We start from the raw sequence: 15,505 nt of genomic DNA on the forward strand, positions 1-15,505 counted from the left end.
CACAGCAGCCAAAGTGATCTTTTTAAGACAGAGATCAGATCTTGTCACCCTGATGAAAACCTTCCAGTGGCATTATACTTGGAATGAAAGCCAGAGGTCTTAGTATGGTCCACAGGGAACTTTATGACCTGGCCCCTGCCCCTCTTTCCGAGTATCACCTCCTTCTGTTCTCCCAGAGATTTTCCACTGTTCCTTGACCAAACCTACAGGCTTTCACCTTGGGACTTTTGCACCTGATGCTCCCTCTGCCTGGAAAGCTCTACTCCCATACCACTGTGTAGCTCCTTAGCCTGTTCAAGGCCTTGTTCAAATGTCACCTCTTCAGAGAAGCCATCCCTGAATAACCTATGTAAAATGGTACCATCCATACACCCTGTCAGTGTCTCTCTCGTCTGAGTATCACAGTTGCCTCATTTTATTATTTGTTTAATCAGAGTCAGAACTGAAGTATGTATTTCCCTGTAAAATAAAATCTGAGCAGAACAAATGCTATTTTATAGGCCATTAACTTTCAAGTTAAATACAATATATAAACAAACATCCACACCTTTAAAAAAAACTGCGCTTTGGTGTATGGATGTCCTTTATCATTGTTAATTTAAAAGCATTATCAGCCTGGGAAACATGGCGAAACCCCGTCTCTACAAAAAACACAAAAATTAGCCAGGCATGGTGGCGCACACCTGCAGTCCCAGCTACTTAGAAGGCTTGAGCCCAGGAGAGGTCAAGACTGCAGTGAGCCATGATGGTGTCACTGTACTTTAGCCTGGGTGACAGAGTAAGCTCCTGTCTCAAAATAATAAAAGCATTAAATAATAAAAGCATTAAAAAAAAAAGTGCTATATAAAGTTTATGGTTATAGCAGTATATAGTAGAAAAAAGAATAACGGAAATAAACTAAATGCCCAATAATGGAAAAATACTTAATATATATGTGAAAAAACATAATACAACCACGTTATGTGAATATATGTTATAATAACACCATAATGCTATAATAATGTAGTAATTTTTTTTTTTTTTTTTTTTGAGACGGAGTTTCGCTCTTGTTACCCAGGCTGGAGTGCAATGGCGCGATCTCGGCTCACCGCAACCTCCGCCTCCTGGGTTCAAGCAATTCTCCTGCCTCAGCCTCCTGAGTAGCTGGGATTACAGGCACGCGCCAACATGCCCAGCTAATTTTTTGTATTTTTAGTAGAGACGGGGTTTCACCATGTTGACCAGGATGGTCTCGATCTCTCGATCTCGTGATCCACCCACCTCGGCCTCCCAAAGTGCTGGGATTACAGGCTTGAGCCACCGCGCCCGGCCGTAATTTTTAATATATGTTAATAATGGGTACATAGAAGCAGGAAAGTATTTATTAAGGAGATTTTTTTTAAGAAGCTATAATGATAGTGACAAAGTCCAACCTTTATATTGCACAAATATTTACCAACCATGTCACATGTATGTGCCTGACCAGCCCTGACAGATGAAGATTCAACAGCAAACAAGGCTCGTCCCTGCGCTTGCAGAGCTCACAGGGTAGCAAAGCCGCTGACACGTACAGATGCAATTACAATGTAGCATAATAAGAGACGTCTCGGGGGAGTACAGGTGCCAGGGAGCGCACCCTGGCACAGCCCTAACTGAGGAAGGCTTTCCAAACAAAATGATCCCTAAATTGAGACCTGAAGAATAAACAGGAGCTAAGAAGTAAAAGGAGAGGAAGATAAACAGGTATAATCAGTGGGTGCTTGGGGTGAGAGACAAGAGAAGACATGAAACAGAATATGTGAACTGTAGAAAATTTATCTCGTATAAAATATGATACTAGGCTGGGCACACTGGCTCATACCTGTAATCCCAGCATTTGAGGAAGCTGACTGGGGAGGATCACTTGATCCCATGAGTTCAAGACCAGCCTGGGCAACATAGAAAGACCTCCTCTCTACCAAAAAAAAATTATATATATATGCGCGCGTGCACACACACACACACACACGTATATATTTGTATAGGTGTATATATATGTGTATGTATATGTACATACATATATGTACATATATATATATATATATATATATATATATATATGAAATACTAAATGAAAGCCAACGGTGATACTTTACAAACCACTCAGGCTTCTCAGAGCCTATCTGTCCAATGGCTACCTCTTTCCTTCAGCCTAAACTACAATCTGACCAAACATGAGCAGTGGCAGGAAGGAATTTTAACACATCACACAGGTGTACCCATACGTCTTTATCAGGACTGACCAACATGCTTCCTATGCCCACATTACAAATTTGGGGCCAAAATTCCTCCCACAGACGTACCCTCCAGTCTCTGGCTGACGTGCTACTTTATTACCTCTCCCTCATTCCTTCAGGTGCCAACAGACGCTCCATGCCTAGCATTCCAGGCCTATCTTCCTTGGTCTACCTAACTCATATGGCACTATTCCTCCCTACAAATTCTGTACTTCAACCAGGTTCTCGTTACTGAACCCTGTGCATACCATATGCATTCCTGCCTCAGGCTGACCCTAGCCTGGACTGTCCTAACCTGCTCTCCCAGTCTGCTATTCAAACAGCATCCATTCTTCAATGGCCCACTCAGTTTTTTAATGGATTTTTAGTCAACTTTAATCCACACTAATCTCTAACCTGAAACTGAACTATATTTGTTATGCTAAACAGTAAGTACTTGGTTAAATTCCACTTTTGTTCTAGAAATATCTAAATGTGGTATTCTTGCAAGGCTTCCCTCCTAAATTATGAGGCCAAAGATAGTAACTTTTATTTCTTTTATATCCCACTAACAGCAACACTAACCTTGGAAAGCATACCTCCAACACCTGTTGGCTAGCTGACAGATCCTAGATGGAAAGATGAGCCAGAGAGCATTCAGTATCAGTGCTTTTCTCTGGAACTGTAGGTTCAAGCTTCAAGATTAGGACTAGACCTATGTGCCCCTTTGTGACAGGAAATGGCATATATACTGATAATGTGAGATGGTTAAAAGACAACCCCCAAAAAAACTGAACATAAGGAAAAACATGTTTTCCTAATGTGGGCAAACCCCACCATATTGCAAGCCTCCCCAGTACCTTCCATATTATGTAACTAATAATACAAATAAATAATAAATCTAATCTATCTGATAGATTAATAAATTTAATGCCAGTAAGAAAAATATGAAGGACTATAAAGGTAATAGGTATAACTAATAGTCTAGAGTTTAATTAATAAGCTCCAAGGTAATTCCCGTTATCCGTTTAAAAGATGCTAATGAATTATTTTTAGTTTTCAAATCCTCCATACAGAAATAAACTAAGCCATTTTCTAGGAAGAAAAAAGTTCAGACTTTACTTACAGATTCTTGCTCTGTCGTCCAGGCTGTAGTGCAGTGCCACGATCTCTGCTCACTGCAATCTCCACCTTCCAGCTTCAAGCAATTCTCCTGCCTCAGCCTCCGGAGTAGCTGGGATTACAGGCATGCGCCACCATGCCCAACCAATTTTTTTTTATTTTTAGTAGAGATGGGGTTTGGCCATGTTGGCCAGACTGATCTCAAACTCCTGACTTCAAGTGATCCACCCACCTCAGCCTCCCAAAGTGCTGGGATTATGGGCGTGAACCACCACACCCAGCCCATGCTTTACTTCTTTAGGGAGACAGGATGTCAGGGGTTTCAGAATTAACTGAAAAACCAAATACTGTGTCCCTTTTACTTGGAAAGAACTACTTTTCCAAAGAAGGGACTCAGAAAAAATGAAATTATTTATATAATGTCTGAGATAATATTCTTAAAAGACAACAAAACATACAGAAAGGTATTCTGGATTCAGAAGAATACAGAGTTAGGGTGCCCAACCTTTCCCAATAAGAGATTTACTCTCTACTCCCTAGAAACTATTAGTGACATGGAAAATCCCAATCAAGTTACATGAGGTCACACAACCACAGTAAGGGTAGCTGCCTGAGGTGGTCTGCCAAGATAAACACCAGCTTGTTAACTCCATAAGCGCTATGCAAATATCCAAGGTATATGCATACTTATGACTCTCTGGGTTGTTGGAGCATCATGTTTTTACTAACACTACCATTCTTTTCAGACTATATTTTAGTGGTTTTTTTCATATCTGTTCCCCGCTTTTCATCATGAACTCCAGGAGGGCAGGGACACGTCTTACTCATCTTTTTGTGCACCCAGTACCTAGTACTGTGTCTTGCAAGAGACACTAAAAAAGTAAAATACTGCCAAATGAATGGGCAAGCCCAAAATATCACTCAGATAATCCCTTATCAGCAGCCAACTGCCCAGAGGAAAGGAGACTTGGATGAAAAGAGCTTCCTAGAAAATATGGCCTGAAATTACAGATCATATCTATAACAAGTTACATTTCAATTACTAAGCAACTGGTCTATCCTTTCAGAATAAATTTTACTTTTCATGATCAGTGTAAGTATATGGGAAGCATGATTCTTCTGAAATCTCTTCTTTTCAAACTAAACACATAACTCCTGGGTACCCACAGGAATCACAGGAGAAGAGGGAAAGGCAGAAGACATTAGTTTCAAACCTATAACTCTCTTAAGAGTCAAACAAAGTAGAAAATATGAAGAAAACTTGTCAGAAACCATTTAAAGATAAATAAAGGACACTATCATCTCCCAGAATTTATCATCAACAGAACAGGTAAAGCTTAAATTAGGCCAGGCACAATAGCTCACATCTGTAACCCTAATACTTTGGGAGGCCAAGGTGGGAGGATCACTTGAGCCCAGAAGGTCAAGGCTGCAGTGAACTATGACTGCACTACTCCAGCCTGGGCAACAAAGCAAGACCCTGTCTCAAAAGAAAAAAAAACAAAAAGATAGAGTAGAACCCTTCTTCACTTAATGAAGCCCAAGTTATGATCTCTCATAACTCATTAGGTTTATAATTGAAAGAGTATCAAGCATATAGGCTTATCTATGCACATAAAAACAAACATCAGTTCAGTAATTCATACCAGAAACCACATAATCACAAGTTCAACAGTTTACCTCATCTTTGAAAGACACTATGTAGTTGGCTAATTTCATAGTGATCAATTCTTACAGGATCGTCTTATAACAGCCACTCAAAGAGAAAATTTCAAATACTGACCTCTAATTCAATGCAATACAAACAAGAGGTCTTCTGCCCAGAATTATACCAAATGGCCACAGTTCCTTTCTCAGTAACACCATAAACAGGCTGAAGCGCTCCACAAATCTTCTCTGTAAGTGGATCCTATGGTGGTTGTGACACAGTGCTAAGAGTGCATATATAGTTACTCCTAGACAATCACCTCCTAAAAGAAGACAGATGACTATCACTTTGTCTAAATGAAACAACTTCAAAAATGCAACTCTGCCAACTAGTGTCATTAGAGTTTTCTAAATGAAACAGGTGTCACAGATGAGCTCAAAATAGGTCAAACTCCTCTTTCCTTGATGCTTTAACAACACTCAATTCCCTAACACCTCCCCCAGATGCTGGATTCTTTTTAATGGTGTCTTACATCAAGTGGTGTAATATCAGGAAAGTTTAAAGATTTCTCAATATCAGGAAAGTTTAAAGAAGCTGTGAGACTGGGAGGATGGCAGAACATAAAGAAGCAGGGAGGCTGGGTGGGTGGCTCACACCTGTAATCCCAGCACTGTGGGAAGCTGAGGCAGATGGATCACTTGAGGTCAGGAGTTCGAGACCAGCCTGGCTAATATGGTGAAACCCCATCTCTTTTACAAATACAAAAATTAGCTAAGCATGCTGGCAGCCACCTGTAATCTCAGCTACTTGGGAGGCTGAGGCAGAAGAACTGCTTGAACTCAGGAGGCAGAGGTCGCAGTAAGCCAAGATCACACCACTGCACTCCAGCCTGGGAGACAGAATGATACCCTGTCTAAAAAAAAAAGGGAGTGGAGGGCGGGAATCTATTTTGATACTGGGAACCTAAACTGAATCATTCTGGAGAAATTCACAGACAGGGCTGAGGCTCACCTTCATGACAGCTACATCAAAGGCCTACATTTTCAAGGCTCAAAAATCACTACAGTAAGCATATCAACAGCATGTGATACTCTCCAAGTATTCAGCAACCTTAACATTTCCACCCTTTACAGTACTTTGATATCCTCAAAAGATGTCTTGGATTTCAAAGCCAGTCCCACATCAACAAGGCTGGCAATCAGCATCCTAGAAAACTACAAGGAGGTTAAGACCCAAGCAAAATGAACTTGGGGATGCAAGGAATTTGTCAGCACCTATATTCTTCCAAGGAAATGGTAAAAATATGGCTGCTTCCTACAGGAATACATTAAGCCAAATAACCAAACTAAAAGTGAGAAAATCTAAATTATGTGAACTTCTCATGGGAAGAGGCACTTAACCAGACAACTCTGAGTCAGGACAGTTTATGGGGGGGGCGGCGGGGAGCAAGGACCCATATTAACTGTTATAATTACAAGTTCATCTTTGACTCTTCAGGGCTTCTTTCCTTAATGATTAGACTGGAATAAACAATTTGAGGCCAGGTGCAATGGCTCACACCTGTAATTCCAGCACTTTGGGAGGCCGAGGCAGGTGGATCACTTGAGGCCAGGAGTTCCAGATCAGCCTGGCCAACATGGCAAAACCTCACCTCTACTAAAAATACAAAAAAAAGAATAGCTGGGCACAGGGGCTCACGCCTGTAATCCCAACACTTTGGGAGGCTGAGGTGGGTGGGTCACCTGAGGTTGGGAGTTCAAAATCAACCTGACCAACATGGAGAAACCCCATCTCTACTAAAAATACAAATACATGTGCCAGGCATGGTGGCATATGCATGTAATCTCAGCTACTCGGGAGATTGAGTCAGGAGAATTGCTTGAACCCAGGAGGCAGAGGTTGCGGTAAGCCGAGATCGTTCCATTGCCCTCCAGCCTGGGCAAAAAGAGCGAAACTCTGTATCAAAAAATAAAAAAAGAAAAAGAAAACTACAAAAAAACTAGCCAGGTATGGTGGCGCACACTTCTTGTTCCACCTACTCAGGAGACTGAGGCACAGGAATCACTTGAACCCAGGAGGTGGAGGTTGCAGTGAGCCAAGATCATGCCACTGCACTCCAGCCTGGGTAACAAAGCAAGACTCTGTCTAAATGAAACTTCAAAATTGCAACTATCACTGTGCAATATTTTATCTTCCAAAAAATTTTGAGAAAGAGACAAAAATGGCCTCTGAAATCATTTCAGGAACTAAAAGCTTCTTATATTAAAGGGTCCTGGGCCTGTGATTGTTGAAGTGGCAGGGACAACTGCTACCTGTTCCCATTCCTAATAGAAACCATCTTTTGATGCCATTATCCTTGTATTTTTCCACAAACAATGTATTTACAGATTTCTGGGACTGAAAAATTGCTGAATTTGTTAAAAGAGAAGAAAAAGGTGACTCAGGAAGACAGCTCACACCTGTAATCCCTGCACTTTGGGGGCCAAGGAAGGTGGATCGCATAAACCCAAAAATTCGAAACCAGCCTGGGCAACATGGCAAAACCCCATCTTTAAAAAAAAAAAAAAAAAAGCTGCCCAGGAGTGGTGACATGCACCTATAGTCTCAGCTACCCCCAGAAGGTAAGGCGGGAGGGATGGCTGAGATGAGAGGACGGCTGTCACCCAGGTTGGTGTGCGGTGGTGCCATCATGTCACACTGCAGTCTCAACTTCCCAGGCTCAGGTGATCATCCCATCTCAGCCTCACAAGTAGCTGGAACTACAAGAATGCACCACCACATTCAGCTAATATTTTTTATTATTTTTGTAATGACAGGGTCTCTCTACGTTACTCAGACTGTCATCATTCCCCACCCCAGAGTCTTGCTCTGTCGCAGAGGCTGGAGTGCAGTGGCGTGATCTTGGCTCACTGTAACCTCCGCCTCCCAGGTTCAAGCGATTATCCTGCCTCAGCCTCTCAGTAGCTAAGATTACAGGAACCTGCCACTATGCCCGGCTAATTTTTGTTATTTTTAGTAGAGAGAGGGTTTTATCATGTTGGCCAGGCTGGTCTCAAACTCCTGACTTCGTGATCTACCCATCTCGGCCTCCCAAAGTGCTGGGATTACAAGTGTGAGCCACCTCGCTGGCCGTTTTTTTTTTTTTTTTTTTTTTTTTTTTTAAGAGACAAGGTTGCCCAGGCTGGCCTCAAATTCTCCTGGGCTCAAGCGATCCTCCTGCCTCAGCCTTCCAAGGAGCTGGCACTATAGATACATGCCACCATGTCCAGATTGCATTTTCATATTTTCAAGATATTTCCATATCTACTTGTTCACTTCAATTTATGTACTACTGCCCCTCTTTGACATCTAAGGAAGTAGGGCACATAATCATATTTCAAGCCCATAGTTCAGATAGAACTGGAATCTAGATCTTCTTATGCCAACCAGGAGTCATAGCTTATTTTTCTAATGCACAGAGGGTATCATGGTTTAGGACATTTCAGTGATCCCACAAAAAAACAGGAATTATGTGGCACATATAAAGTATGTTTTAAAGACCTACTATTATCTCCAATCTAATCAACATATCTCTTAGCAAAATATTGTTTCTCGAGTTATAAATAGTATTCCTCCACAGGCCATCCAGATGTCAGATCTAATCTTGACTTAAATGGGCACTACACAAACATGGGGTGTTTAATTTATATTTATTTTGTTATTTTTCAGGACAGTGCCTCTAAGCCAGTAAACAGCCTTCAAGTGGCAGTGGAAACATGGACAAGCTAAATTAAATGCTATATTCAAGCCACTCAATGTTCACGTAGTCTTATTCTTTTTTTAACTTTTTTTTTTTTTTTTTGAGACGGAGTTTCACTCTTGTTACCCAGGCTGGAGTGCAATGGCACAATCTCGGCTCACTGCAACCTCCGCCTCCTGGGTTCAGGCAATTCTCCTGCCTCAGCCTCCTGAGTAGCTGGGATGACAGGCATGCGCCACCATGCCCAGCTAATTTTTTGTATTTTTTAGTAGAGACGGGGTTTCACCATGTTGACCAGGATGGTCTCGATCTCTTGACCTTGTGATCCGTCCGCCTTGGCCTCCCAAAGTGCTGGGATTACAGGCATGAGCCACCGCGCCCGGCTTTTTTTTTTTTTTTTGAGATGGAGTTTCATTCTTGTTTCCCAGGCTGGAGTACAATGGCACAATCTCAGCTCACCACAACTTCCACCTCCTGGGTTCAAGCAATTCTCCTGCCTCAGCCTCCCGAGTAGCTGGGACTACAGGCACGCGCCACCATGCCCAGCTTATTTTGTATTCTCAGTAGAGACAGGGTTTCACCATGTTGACCAGGATGGTCTCAATCTCTTGACCTCATGATCCACCCGCCTCAGCCTCCCAGGTGCTGGGATTATAGGCGTGAGCCACTGCCTCCGGCCCACATAGTCTTATTCTAAGTAATCAGGCCACGGACCCAAGTGTCAGTCGTCATCATCTTCAATCTCCCTACAAAGAACTGAAGGAAAAGAAAATCTAATTAAAAGCCCAAGAAAAAATCCACTTTAATCAAAACTACAACTAAAAGACCAAGGGACTTTAAGGTAGGAAAAAAACCTTAAGACATGAAAAAATTAGGAACAAAAAAAGGGATGTCAAGAGGGAAAAGGAAGAGACACTGCAATTTTTTTGAAGAATAGTCAAATAAAGTAGTGAGAAGGGGGAAAGAGTAGAATAAGGAGTTTGATCTGTAACAATAGAGATAAATCACTAACTTCAGCCTGATATTGTAATTTAAATGACTAAAAGCAAGCCAATAAAAAATGACTGTCCAAACAGAGAAGGCCTAAAACTATAGAAAAATAATGAAATATGCAGGGGTTAAAATACAGGAAAACACAATTTTAGGAATATTTTACTACGAAGAACAGGAAACTTTAAGTATATATAAAAGCAAAAGGAAGGAAATGATTCATTTAGTTCTATCAAAATCAATAGAAAACCATCTACTATAAGGCTCTGTTGACATCTTTCCCAGATGATGGGAAAGTGAAACAATACAGATGAGGTCGCAGACTTAGCCAGTGATAAGAGCTACTACTCTGTAATCATTCCTGGGCCATCAACAGGGGCTGTCAGAGGACCCAATAGATGGAAGCTAATGCTAGAAGGCAGAAATAGTTTCCTCGAGAAAAATCAGTCAAGGCCAGAACGGGGGCTCAGGCTGTAATCCTAGCTCTTTGGGAGCCTGAGGCAGGAGGATCACTTGAGGCTAGGAGTTCAAGACCAGCCTGGGCAACACAGGGAGACCCTATCTCTAGAAAAAAAATTAAATTTTTTTAAATTGAAAAGAAATAAATCAGTCAAATTACTGGTATGCTTTTTTTCCATAAAAAAATAACTGTGTGATGGGAGAATTACTTGAACCTGGGAGGCAGAGGCTGTAGTGAGCCAAGATTGCCCAAATGTACTCCAGCCTGAGTGATAAGAGTGTGACCCCGGCTCCCCCACCAAAAAAAAAAAAAAAAATCTGCATGAATCACAAAAGAAACATAGACCCTAGATCATTATTGTTCTTAAAATGAAGCAATTTAGTCGTCTTACCACACATACACACACACTTTAGTAGACATATTAATAAATCTCTGGAATAAAAAATGACCAGATTAACTACAAAGCAGTTGAATCACCCACCTAAAAAAACTGACTTGCTAATTTAAAGCAACTTACCATATTTTAAAATCTTTTCACCTTAGAAACCTTTTTCACTTCAGATTTCATATTTAAAGCATTTTCAAAAAAAAGTCAAAGAGGTTATATCACCTCTTGCAGTTGGAATCAGTTTCAACTACAAGTTATTTAAAAGAAAGCACTCCCCATCCAGTACCAAAGCACTGAGATTCCAAAGCAGTTGTCACGCCTAACTCCATTTCAGAATCCAGCTACCTGACTTCAGTCTCTGGTAAGAGAGGTCTCTAACTGGAAAAATAACAGGAAAAGTTGCACTTTCTCATTTCAAATTTGGGGCCTTACTATGCTGAATTAAGAGAAGGAGAACTTCAAGTCCAGCCTAATAGGCATTTACTTCAAATAATAAGGCAATTGTTGGCACTGAATTTTAAAATAAATAACTAGCTCGGTGCAGTGGCTCATCCTGTAATCCCAACACCTTGAAAGGCCAAGGTGGGAGGACTGCTTGAGGAATTTGAAACCAGACTGGGAAACATAGCCAGACCCCATTTCTACAAAAAATTTTAAAATAAGGCAGGGCACAGTGACTCACGCCTGTAATCCTAGCACTTTGGGAGGTAGAGGAGGGTGGATCACCTAAGGTCATCAGGAATTAGAGACCAGCCTAGCCAACAGGGCAAAACACAGTTTCTACTAAAAATACAAAAAAATTAGCCAGGCATGGTGGTGGGCACCTGTAGTCCCAGCTATTCAGGAGGGTGATGCAGGAGAACTGCTTGAACCTGGGGCGAGAGAAGCGGGGGGAGTGTAGAGGTTGCAGTGAGCCCAAGATCCTGCCACCACACTCCAGCCTGGGTAACAAAGTGAAACTGCATCTCAAAAAAAAAAAAAGAAACACCTTTCGGCCGGAACCACCATCTTCCAGTAATTCGCCAAAATGACGAACACAAAGGGAAAGAGGAGAGGCACTCGATACATGTTCTCTAGGCCTTTTAGAAAACATGGAGTTGTTCCTTTGGCCACGTATATGCGAATCTATAAGAAAGGTGATATTGTAGACATCAAGGGAATGGGCACTGTTCAAAAAGGAATGCCCCACAAATGTTATCATGGCAAAACTGGAAGGGTCTACAATGTTACCCAGCATGCTGTTGGCATTGTTGTAAACAAACAAGTTAAGGGCAAGATTCTTGCCAAGAGAATTAATGTGCGTATTGAGCACATCAAGCACTCTAAGAGCCGAGATAGCTTCCTAAAACGTGTGAAGGAAAATGATCAGAAAAAGAAAGAAGCCAAAGAGAAAGGTACCTGGGTCCAACTGAAGCGCCAGCCTGCTCCACCCAGAGAAGCACACTTTGTGAGAACCAATGGGAAGGAGCCTGAGCTGCTGGAACCTATTCCCTATGAATTCATGGCATAATAGGTGTTAAAAATAAATAAATAAATAAAAGACCAAAAAAAAAAAAAAAAAAAAAAAAGAAACAAAATTACTCAGGCTTTCTGCTGTAGGCCTGGGTGGTTGCTGTAAAAATGGGCAAGTTCATGAAACCTGGGAAAGTGCTGCTGTTCCGGCCAGACGCTACACGAGATGCTGCTCAGGAAGCAAAGATATCATCAAGAAGAACATTGATAAGGGCACCTCAGAGTGTCCCTACAACCACGTTCTGGTGGCTGGATTTGACCACTATCCCCACAAACTGACAGCTGTTGTGGGCAAGAAAAAGATGACCAACGGTCAAAGATCTTTTTTTTTTTGAGACAGAGTCTCACACTGTCACCCGAGCTGGAGTGCAGTGCCATGACCTCGGCTCACTGCAACTCCCACCTCCTGGGTTCAAGAGATTCTCCTGCCTCAGCCTCCTGAGTAGCTGGGATTAAGGGCGTGTGCCACCACACCCAGCTAATTTTTGTACTTTTAGTAGAGACAGGGTTTCACCATATCGGCCAGGCTGGTCTGGAACTCCTGACCTCGTGATCCGCCCACCTCAGCCTCCCAAAGTGCTGGGATTACAGGCTTGAGCCACCAAACCCGCCTAATTTTTGCATTTTTAGTAGAAACAGGGTTTCACCATGTTGGCCAAACAGGTCTCGAACTCCTGGGAAGCCAAAAGATCAGACATCCTTTCAGTGAGCCGCGATCACACCACTGCACTCCAACGTGGGCTACACAACAAGACTATCTCAAAAAAATAAAATAAAACAAAATACATAAATAAATGACTAAAATCCAGAAATTGCAGTCTTTAGAGGGTAAATTTTATGGCATGTGACAGATCTCAATGAAGCTCTTATTATTTAAATGTGTTTTAAAAAATAAATCATACTCAGAAAGAAGTACTCCATATAACATAAACCACCTGTCTCTATGACTGAGAGACCACAAAAAGTTTATCTTAAAACTCTGATATATGAAAAGATCATCAACTTCATTCATGGTCAAAGAAATGCAAATTCAAATGATATTATAGGAGCCAGGCACTGTGGTACATACCTGTAGTCCCAACTACTTAGGAGGATCACCTGAGCCCAAGAGTTAAGAGGCTGCAGTGAGCTACGATTGTACCACCACAGTCCAGCCTCAGAAACAAAGGTTCCATCTCTAAAAAAAATTTGTAAGGGCCTGGCACAGTGGCTCACCCCTGTAATCCCAGCACTTTGGTAGGCTGAGGCGGGCAGATCACTTGAGGTCAAGAGTTCGAGACCAGCTTGGCCAACATAATGAAATCCTATCTCTATCAAAAATACAAAAATTAGCCAGGTGTGGTGGTGCACACCTGTAGCTCCAGCTACTTGGGAGGCTGAGGCAGGAGAATTGCTTGAACTCGGGAGGTAGAGGCTGCAGTGAGCTGAGATCGTGCCACTGCACTCCAGCCTGGGCAATACAGCAAGACTCAGTCTCAAAAAAAAAAAAAAAAATACATATATATATATATATATATATATATATATATATATATATATATGTATTTGTAAGGCCAGGCATGGTGGCTCACACCTGTAATCCTAGCACTTTGGAAGGCTGAGATAGGTGGATCGCTTGAGTCCAGGAATTTGAGACCAGCCTGGGCAACATGGTAAACTCTGATTCTACAAAAATTACACAAATTAGCTGCATGTGGTGGTACACTTCTGCAGTCTCAGCTACTTGGGGGATTGAGATAGGAAGACTGCTTGAGCTCAGGAGGTTGAGGCTGCAGTGAGCTGTGATCGCACCACTGCAATCCAACCTGGACGACAAAGCAAGACACTGTCTCAAAATTTTTTTTTTGAGACGGAATTTTGCTCTTGTTGCCCACGCTGGAGTGCAATGGCATGATCTCGGCTCACTGCAAACTCTGCCTCCTGGATTCAAGTGATTCGTCTGCCTCAGCCTCCCGAGTAGCTGGGATTACAAGCATGTGCCACCACACCCAGCTAATTTTGTATTTTTAGTTGAGATGGGTTTCTCCATATTGGCCAAGAGTCCTCGGCCTTCCAAAGTGCTGGGATTACAAGCATGAGCCAGCTTGCCCAGCCAAAAAACACTCTTTTTTAATAAAAAGATAATGATATTGTATACATTTCCACCTATCAGATTAGCAAAGATTATGAATTTTCATAATATCCAGGGTTGGTGCGAAGGAAATCAAAACCTTAAAATATTTCGTGTGTACAAATGCATATCTTGGATGGCAATTTATCAACAGCTTTCAAAATAAAAAGTAAATGTAACCCACCGATTCAGCAACTCCACTAAGGAGCTTATCCTGGCTGGGCGCGGTGGCTCAAGCCTGTAATCCCAGCACTTTGGGAGGCCGAGGCGGGTGGATCACGAGGTCGAGAGATCGAGACCATCCTGGTCAACATGGTGAAACCCCGTCTCTACTAAAAATACAAAAAATTAGCTGGGCATGGTGGTGTGTGCCTGTAATCCCAGCTACTCAGGAGGCTGAGGCAGAAGAATTGCCTGAACCCAGGAGGCGGATGTTGCGGTGAGCCCAGATCGTGCCATTGCACTCCAGCCTGGGTAACAAGAGCGAAACTCCATCTCAAAAAAAAAAGAGCTTATCCTACAGACAGACTTGTACAATTGTACAACAGTATAGATATGAGGATGCAAACCAAAGAGTCTGAGACAATTTAACTGTCCATCAATGGAAAAAGTGAAATATACATCCTACAGTGTCCAATATGCAGTTGTTTTCAAAAACAAACAAATCTGAGTTATAAGTATTAACTGAAAACTGTATGTTTGGAATTTTAATTCAAGATACCATGTATAGTGTGCATATGCATAGAAAATGTCTGGAGGAATATTTGTGTGAAAGTGATTACAAAGAGTATATATTAATTGTATACTTACAATTTATATTTAATTTGAATGCACGAAGCTATCAAATAAAGTCATTTAACCCTGGTGTTAAATCTCCCTATGCTATGACCCCAACATATCTTTCCAGTGCTCTATGGTTCTGGCCAAATCAGTCTGTTCTTTCTTTGAGAAACCAGTTCTAGGGACTCCCTCTCCAAAATGCTCTTGCTATGTGGTCTGAAAAGCTACCAGCTACAGCTTCAAATATAAATTACCTGAGCTGAAAAAACTATGCCTGCCTGCATCTGCTATGGGACATTTTAAGAGAGATTTTTTTTTAAAAGAAAATCGAAACACAATTTAATAATCCTCATCATAGAAGCAGCAAAGTACTCACCATTTCCCATGCTTTCCAGCCTCTGTGCCTTTGCTTCATGCAATTTCCTGCCTGAAATCCTCTTAGCTACTTATCACATGTCCAAATCCTGGCAATCCTTCAAAACACAGGTGAAACACCAACTCCTACACCAAATCTTTCCTAAT

General features: G+C 41.8%; 1 protein-coding gene across 5 annotated transcripts in view; it reads right to left on the bottom strand.

Annotated features, from left to right (window-relative positions):
- The window catches only part of RERE (arginine-glutamic acid dipeptide repeats), a 484,877-nt gene that overhangs the window by 452,388 nt on the left and 16,984 nt on the right, over positions 1–15,505 (bottom strand). The window contains exon 1 of one of the 5 annotated variants that reach the window (XM_074380009.1): positions 3,361–11,592. The exons of the other annotated variants lie outside the window; for them this stretch is intronic. The gene's annotated coding sequence lies outside the window, so the exon portion shown is untranslated. Of the gene's footprint in view, positions 1–3,360; positions 11,593–15,505 lie in introns of those variants that run through there. 5 annotated transcript variants of the gene reach the window in all.

Source organism: Saimiri boliviensis, chromosome 11, assembly GCF_048565385.1.
Source record: "Saimiri boliviensis isolate mSaiBol1 chromosome 11, mSaiBol1.pri, whole genome shotgun sequence".
NCBI lineage: Eukaryota > Metazoa > Chordata > Mammalia > Primates > Cebidae > Saimiri > Saimiri boliviensis.